Raw genomic sequence first — 8,909 nt, forward strand, 5'->3', positions numbered from 1 at the left:
TCCTTTGGCAAAATGGGTCAAAAGAAGGACTTGACAGGCTCAGAAAAGTCAAAAATAGTGAGATATCTTGCAGAGGGATGCAGCACTCTCAAAATTGCAAAGCTTCTGAAGCGTGATCATCGAACAATCAAGCGTTTCATTCAAAATAGTCAACAGGGTCCCAAGAAGCGTGTGGAAAAACCAAGGCGCAAAATAACTGCCCATGAACTGAGAAAAGTCAAGCGTGCAGCTGCCAAGATGCCACTTGCCACCAGTTTGGCCATATTTCAGAGCTGCAACATCACTGGAGTGCCCAAAAGCACAAGGTGTGCAATACTCAGAGACAGGGCCAAGGTAAGAAAGGCTGAAAGACGACCACCACTGAACAAGACACACAAGCTGAAACGTCAAGACTGGGCCAAGAAATATCTCAAGACTGATTTTTCTAAGGTTTTATGGACTGATGAAATGAGAGTGAGTCTTGATGGGCCAGATGGATGGGCCCGTGGCTGGATTGGTAAAGGGCAGAGAGCTCCAGTCCGACTCAGACGCCAGCAAGGTGGAGGTGGAGTACTGGTTTGGGCTGGTATCATCAAAGATGAGCTTGTGGGGCCTTTTCGGGTTGAGGATGGAGTCGAGCTCAACTCCCAGTCCTACTGCCAGTTTCTGGAAGACACCTTCTTCAAGCAGTGGTACAGGAAGAAGTCTGCATCCTTCAAGAAAAACATGATTTTCATGCAGGACAATGCTCCATCACACGCGTCCAAGTACTCCACAGCGTGGCTGGCAAGAAAGGGTATAAAAGAAGAAAATCTAATGACATGGCCTCCTTGTTCACCTGATCTGAACCCCATTGAGAACCTGTGCTCCATCATCAAATGAGAGATTTACAAGGAGGGAAAACAGAACACCTCTCTGAACAGTGTCTGGGAGGCTGTGGTTGCTTCTGCACGCAATGTTGATGGTGAACAGATCAAAACACTGACAGAATCCATGGATGGCAGGCTTTTGAGTGTCCTTGCAAAGAAAGGTGGCTATATTGGTCACTGATTTGTTTTTGTTTTGTTTTTGAATGTCAGAAATGTATATTTGTGAATGTTGAGATGTTATATTGGTTTCACTGGTAAAAATAAATAATTCAAATGGGTATATATTTGTTTTTGTTAAGTTGCCTAATAATTATGCACATTAATAGTCACCTGCACACACATATATGCCCCTAAAATAGCTAAAACTAAAAACAAACTAAAAACTACTTCCAAAAATATTCAGCTTTGATATTAATTCATTGGGTTCATTGAGAACATGGTTGTTGTTCAATAATAAAATTAATCCTCAAAAATACAACTTGCCTAATAATTCTGCACTCCCTGTATTGTATAACCTGGCCCTGTGGACTTGTATACATTGGCAAGACTTCAAATGATCTTAGGGAGAGAATGTGAGGGCACTGTTAAGCCATACAAAACGCTTTGTACCCTAGATCTGCCAATACCCCAGTAGCACGACATTTCCTTGAAACTGGACATTCACTGCCCATGCTACGTTTCATGGGGATTGATCATGTCCCATTATCACCCAGAGGAGGTGACAGGGATGACTTCCTGTTACAGAGAGAAGCTTATTGGACCTTTAATTCTCTACTCCGCCCTGCTGTTGCCACCCCCCAAACTTTATCAGATGCTAACTATTGTCAGCAGGATCTGTTTGCCCTATATTGACTCAATACTTACTTTTATGATACTATGTTGCGCTCAACAAGTTACTCTCCATTTGCAACATTGAATATGAACTATGAAACTGCGGTGCAATATTGTTATTTTGTCCAGACTTGTTATTCTGCTATATGTGTGAGAATCTTTCATGTGCATCTTAGGATCCTGTACTGTCATAATGTATATATTCCCTTTATTTTCCTTTTTTGCACAGGATATTTTCTTTTTTGCACGGAGCATTTGCACTTTGTAATTTCTTCTTAACTTTTCTTTCTTAGTTTCCTGATCTGTGTTATTATTCTTCTCCACATTCACAAGGGCTTTAGTCTATGTCACATTTATTATTTTGTCTATGCCTCACAGACCATTATGGATCTAGGCTTTCTTTCAACCTGGTAGCCAATTAAGGTATGATGTATTTTGCATAGTGATACGTCATCTCTGACATCACTTGCCTCACTTTTCACCTGCTTTCACCTTCTAATTAGCTCACTGTTTGTGCTTAGAACCGCTGTTCTGCACCTAGCACTTTGTCTTGAGAAAAGTCCGGTGGGACTGAAACGTTGATGTATGATTTGTGCTGAATAAAAGCATCTATACTTTCTACAGACCTCTACAGAGTGCATTTGTCTAGGGCGCAGGGAACTTGAGTGCTGGGATTGTGGTTTATGCGTGTGTGTGTATTAAGTCATATAATTAATTACAATTTGAGGCACTTGCCCGACAACCCAGGCTGAAAGTCCAGAGAATTTGGCTTGCAAGCCCTATATTTAGTGTCTTGGAAAGTGTCTTTGAAAGTTACAGGGTCAAATATAAGGCTTGCATTTCTGTTTTTTCAATATGTATATACTGAAAAATGTAACATGCTATGTTTGATCCTGTAACTTTCCAAAACACCATAAAACCTGTACATAGGGGGTACTGTTTTACTCGTGTTGTGGATCAGAATGTTGATCTTTGTTATATTCAGAGGAAGCCCAAATTGTTGTTACAAGTGCACTCGGAGAAGCAAGAATTAGACACCAGACACCTGTTGGTATTCAAAATAAGCCTCTGACGTTTTTTATTCATCAGCTGGGTTTTATACATTTAAAAAGTAAGTGCTTACGTGCAAATACTCTTAGAACAAAAATAGCAAGGGAATACAGATAAGGCATAGGAATAGGACATAGGATAAGACATAGGAATGAGCGCCATGTATACATAACAAATAAGTTTCTGGGTAAGAGAGAACAACAAGATTAGAGTAGAGACATCTTGGGTGGGGGCTCTCTGCTCCCGGGACTTAGACATATATGGTCTTAAGTGTTGTTCAAGCATCAAGCAATCAATCCTGATTCCAAGTTAGCCAATTTTAATACAGGATATCATTATATGACACCTATAAGCTTGAGCCTTGGAATCGAGATAAATTCTATCACAATCCCCTCTTTTGATCCAAGGGTCACCCAAATGTCCAAGGTATATCCAGGCCTGCTAGCCAAAGCCTGTGGGACTTTCATTTATTGCTTCACCACGGTTCCCTTGGACTGAGAGACCACCAGAATCAGCGGAGGAGAATTCCTTCATTTGTTAGGCGAGGTAACATCATAAAACCTTTCCGAGGTCGGAGCTGGAATGTAAGTTAAGGTACGACCAACAGTAGGTTTGCTTTTACATAGAGAGGTTAGTAGACATGAAAAAAATCTAAAGGTTAGAAAAATTGCCATAATGACAAATATAGCTAATAGCAAAAAGTACAAAATTTTCTTAATTAGTAAAGTCAACCATGTTCCTAGCCCAAATGTCCAATCCCAATCCTCAAAGAAGCCGTTATCTTGTTTGATATCCTGTACTAAGTCATGTAAATCTTTTATATGTTCATGGATCATAGTGCCATGGTCAGATAGGTTAAAACAGCACATACCTTCAATAGCTTCACATCCTAAGTCATGTTTCATTAGTAAGTAGTCAATGGCTGCTCTATTCTCAAGGATTGCCTTCTTATTTGCCTGGTTGTCCATAAGTAGCTCTTCTAGGGCCTGTGAAGTGGCATTTAAACCTTTTGCAAGGGAACAGGCTACAGCATTAACTACTCGGGTATTATACAGTGCTAAGCCTGGGACTCCTACCAAGGTGTACGCTAGGGCAGAGTATTCGGCTTTGGATAAGAGAGTGATTTCAGAGTTACAATCAGAAGTAAGGGTGTTTTTAACATCTCTCCTGTCTCTCAGCAGTTTGTGTAGCTGGGTGGTTTTAGTGATCAGGTCAGATTTGGAAAACATGGTCATGGTTAGTCGAGAAATTGCACAGGGACCTCCTGTAATGTTACCTGGGACATAAGCATAAGTAATATTTCCACAGGAGAAAGTCCATCCTTTAGGAAGATAGACATTGTAGTGGTAACTCATAACTTGGTGAGCTTTGGTACAATTCATAGTGGTGCTCAGGGCTCTACAATTCGTGGTATTTTTCCACCATGTGGGGCAAAACAGGGATTCAGTATTAGGGTCTCTTGAACAATTACATGAAAAAGACCAACATAGTTCAGCGCCTGTCACATTAATTGTCTTCAGGGATAGGGGGGGCATGCCTACCAGTGGTTTGAAGGCATAAGAATATAGTTGTAGAGATTTATGGGGTCTATGGGTATGTAGGTACTTCCTCAACAGTGAGATTGGTGTGGGGACAGCTATAAGACAAGATTTTATGGCGTTTTCAGTACTAAGGAGAGGGTTGAGGCAAAAGGAGGTTAAATTGAAAGCCTTTGCTATCTGCAACCATATATTTTCCTGCCATGCATTATTATTTTCTGGTCTCAAGTCAGAGTAGCATATCTGAACAGAGCATAATATGGTAAAGGATATGAACAGCTTCATGTTGGTGGATCAGTCGGAGTGACTTGTTTACAGTGACTGGCGTGTATCCACGTGGCTTTTCCTTCTAGTTTTACCGAGGTAGCCGTAGTCAAGAGCACTTGGAATGGACCGTCAAAGCGTGGTTCAAGTCCTTTCCTCACATGCCTCTTTATCACCACCCAATCACCAGGCTGCAGTTTGTGAGTTGCAGAGTCAGAGTCTGGATCAGTTCCTTCAGAAGCTTACTCGCTGTTATCTTTGTTGTGGCTTTCGACACTGGGTAGGCCTCTGGCCAACCTGAAAAGAGATCAATGCACACCAACACATATTCATACACTCCTACCTTAGGTAGTTGAATATAGTCTATCTGCAGTCTTTGAAACGGGTAAAGTGGCCTTGGTGTGTGCTTACTCGGTGTTTTGACAGCCTGTCCTGGATTGTTTCTAGCACAAATCATGCAAGCTTGGGTGTGTTTAGCTGCTACAACAGTAAATCCGGGTGCTACCCAATGGGTGTTTACTAAGCTGTTCATGTGCATCTTGGATAGATGTGTAGGTCCATGGGCAATCTGGGCCATCATGGGGTACAATACTCGTGGCAAACACAGTCTTTTACCTTTTCTCCACATTTTGTCATCATCAGGTTCTGCATCTTGTTTCCTCCAGAGGTCATGTTCTTCCTTGCTTGCCTGTCTTTGTAAGCTCAACAGTATATTGTAGTCAACGGCGTCATCTGTAAGAACAACTTGTAGGAAGGTTTTACCTTTAGAGGGATGAACTTGAATTGCTGCTTGCTTGGCAGCTTCGTCTGCTCTGTGGTTTCCTCTTGAAATTTCATCTGTGATCTTCACGTGAGCTGCCACCTTGATGATGCCTACTTGAGTGGGTAACAGGATAGCGTCCATAAGTGCACTCACGGCTTCAAAATTCTTGATTGGAGTTCCTGCTGAGGTGAGAAAATCACGAGCCCGCCAAATAGGGCCAAAATCATGCGCTATACCAAAAGCATAGCGAGAGTCTGTAAAAATATTAGCAGTCTTACCAGAAGCCATTTTACACGCTTCAGCGAGTGCCTTCAGCTCTGCCTCCTGTGCAGAGCAGTGAGGAGCGAGTGGTTCAGCTTTTATTATCTCATGTGCAGAGACTACAGCATATCCAGTGTGGAAATTACCCTTCTCATCAGCATATCTGGAACCATCTACAAAATACTCAAAATCTGCATTAGATAATGGAGAATCAGTTACATGCAAAAAACCTGCTGTTTCTTGTGCCATTAGTGCTGCACAATCATGGGGTACCTGGGCATCAGCTAACTCATCTGGTGAAAGTGAATTTACAAAAAGATCAGAAGTACAAGTACCATTCCCACTCCCCTCTTTTAAATCCAGGGGAAGCAACGCAGATGGACCCACCACCATACACCCTCCAAGAGCAACACCAGGCAGCACAAGCAAGGCACACCGCACTCTGAGATGCCTTGCAGTATGTATGTGTCTTGGTTGAACTTGTGACAGTATGCTGTTGATATCATGTGGTGTGTATATGGTCACCGGATTATCTAAAACAATATCAGTGGCTTTGTCCAGGAGGGCAGTAACAGCCGCCACTGCCCTAACACATGAGGGGGCACCCCTGGCAACAGGGTCCAATCTGGTGGAGTAGTAAGCTATTGGTCTTTGTTTACCACCATGGTCCTGTGTAAGGACAGATGTAGCATAACCTGATTGCTCAGTACAGAACAGGTTAAAATTCTTTCTGTAATCTGGGAGACCCAGTGCTGGAGCTGACGTTACCAGTATCTTAAGTGTATAGAAGGCATTTTCTGCCGCATGGTTTAATTTAAATGGTTTGTTTTCGTTGGCAAGACAATCATACAGTGGTTGCATGTAGATAGCTACTGAACGCAGCCAAGGACGACAGTAAGATATCAAACCGAGATACGTGCGAAGCTGGGCTAAGCTGCGGGGGGGGTTTAATATTTTGAACTGCAGTCTTTCTACTCTCTGTGAGATGTTTTATGCCCTGGGAAATGCAATGTCCTAGGAAAATAACTTTCTCTACACAAGCTTGCAGTTTCGTTTTTGACGCTTTACAGCCTGCTTTTGCCAGGAATTTCAGCAAGGAGAGGGTGTTTACAATACAAGATTCCATATTATCGCAACACAGGAGTAGGTCATCGATATACTGCAATAAAATGACATTATTTGGCCTCTCCCATTCTTCAAGAATCTGGGCCATTGCCATGCTGTACATAGTGGGTGAGTTTTGTGCGCCCTGTGGCAATACTGTCCAAGTGTACTGTTTGTGTTTATGTGTAAATGCAAATAAAAACTGACTGTCGGGATCCAGGGGGACACTGAAAAATGCATTTGCCAAGTCAATAACAGTAAATACCTTAGAGGAAGGTGGTATTTGTGCCAACAAGGAGTGTGGGTTGGGAACATTAGGGGCAATCAGTTCAGTTACAGCATTAATTGCCCTCAAATCATGTACCATACGGTAAACCACAGGTTTACCTTTCTCTTGCTTTTTCTTAATTGGGTACAATGGTGTGTTACAAGGGGAGGTGGTCTGGACAACTACCCCTGCCTGCAGAAACTCTTGCACAGATTGCGAAATAGCATCTTCCTGTGCTGGGCTTAGGGGGTATTGTTTTTGGTATGGAGGTTTGGCTCCGGGCAGGAGATTCACTTTGACTGGGGGCACAGAGAGTCTGCCTGTATCTGTCTTCCCTGTAGCCCATAAGGAATCAGGGACTGAGGACAAGTCAATGGTAGGTTCTGGCACATGGCTGGGCATAGTGAGAGTTGCCAGAACATTTGAAAGAGATATCATTTGTTTGTCCTCTAAAGGCACAGACAATGTTACTTTTCCAGTGGGGCTATACTGGATATTTGCACTAAGAGCAGACAGTATATCACTGCCTAGTAGATTAACAGGGGCATTAGGGCTGACAAGTAGCCTTGTCACAAGGGCAGTAGAGTCGTGTAGCTTCAATTTCAGCTTGTGGGTAAGGGGAATGTCATTTTCGATACCATCCACCCCTACACATGATAATACATCATTAGATTTCTCATACGGGAACACATATTTTTCCTGTAACATCGATTTAGCAGCGCCAGTGTCCAACAGAAAAGGGACTATTCGGCCCCCAGGTAGTGTAACATCGAAAATGGGTGAGGGTCCTGCAGAGTCAGGGATATTTATAATATGTAGGGACACTGGTTTGCCAATTTCCTATTGGGGAGGGGGAGGTGGTGGAGGTGGTTGGCTGTCTTGGGAGTTATCATTAGAATCCTGGGGTTTTCTATTTTTAGGAGGACACTTGCAGTTACGTTTAATGTGTCCTTTCCTGCCACAATTCCAGCATTCTACCTGCCTTCTGTCTCCGTCAGCTCTAGGGACAGTTACAGCCATTAGAGGTGTGCTCCTCTTTCTAGTATTTAGATTAGCTTCCACTCCCCTAGCCACCTTCACCAGATCACCATAGGTTAAACTTCTCCACTCAGGTCTAGCATTTTGGAGACCAGTCCTTATGGGTATGTGGATACCATCCATGAAGCAGTTAATAAGCAGTCTGGTCGAAGTGGTTTCAATATCTGTGTAACCCAATGCCTCCCAAGCCATCTGTAGTCTGGTGAAAAATGTTTCTACAGGTTCATCTTTCCCTTGTAATATATCTCCTAATTTATGGGCTAGTTCCTCTGTCTTTACCTTAGCCCATTCTCTTATTGCAGTGACATAGCATGCTCCAGATGCAGACTTGGTTCTAAACCATTCATCTGTTTGCATGTTGCTTTTTCTGAGGTTATCTTCATGGGCATCAGTATATTTAGCAATTATTCTAGCCAAAATGGGGCCAGCTTTTAGTGCCACAATCTGTTTTAAATCCATCCAAGTACACTGGTAAGTAGCTTGAATTGTGGATAGAGACTGAACTAGAGCTAAGGGGGCCTTTTCAACATCTGCCAGCTGCCGTATTATTGCCAGTTGTTCACTGGGTGTCCAGGGCTTATATTCTTCCCAGTATTTGATACTTGAGCTCGGCTGTCTGTTCTCATGGTACATGCTCTCAACTTTGGGTATCATTGGAGTAGAAAATTGTGGAGCTAATGGCCCCACTGGGGTTCCTTTAAGTCTGGGCTATCTGCCTGCTCTAATGAACCCATAGGTCTTACAGGGGCTGCTAGGGGACCATATGAAGTCCCACTGCGTAATATTACTGGAAAGAGAGGTTTTGATCTCTGTAAAAGGGAAAGCGCCTGTCCTTTAGGGACCAAAGGAGTCCCTGCATTATCCTGGTAAAGGGGTGGGTTTACAAGATTTTTCCCAGGATCCTGCCTACTCTGGGACCCTAGAGGTCCAAAACATTGATAATA

This window comes from Pelobates fuscus, chromosome 9 (genome assembly GCF_036172605.1).
Source record: "Pelobates fuscus isolate aPelFus1 chromosome 9, aPelFus1.pri, whole genome shotgun sequence".
NCBI classification, from domain to species: Eukaryota; Metazoa; Chordata; class Amphibia; order Anura; family Pelobatidae; genus Pelobates; species Pelobates fuscus.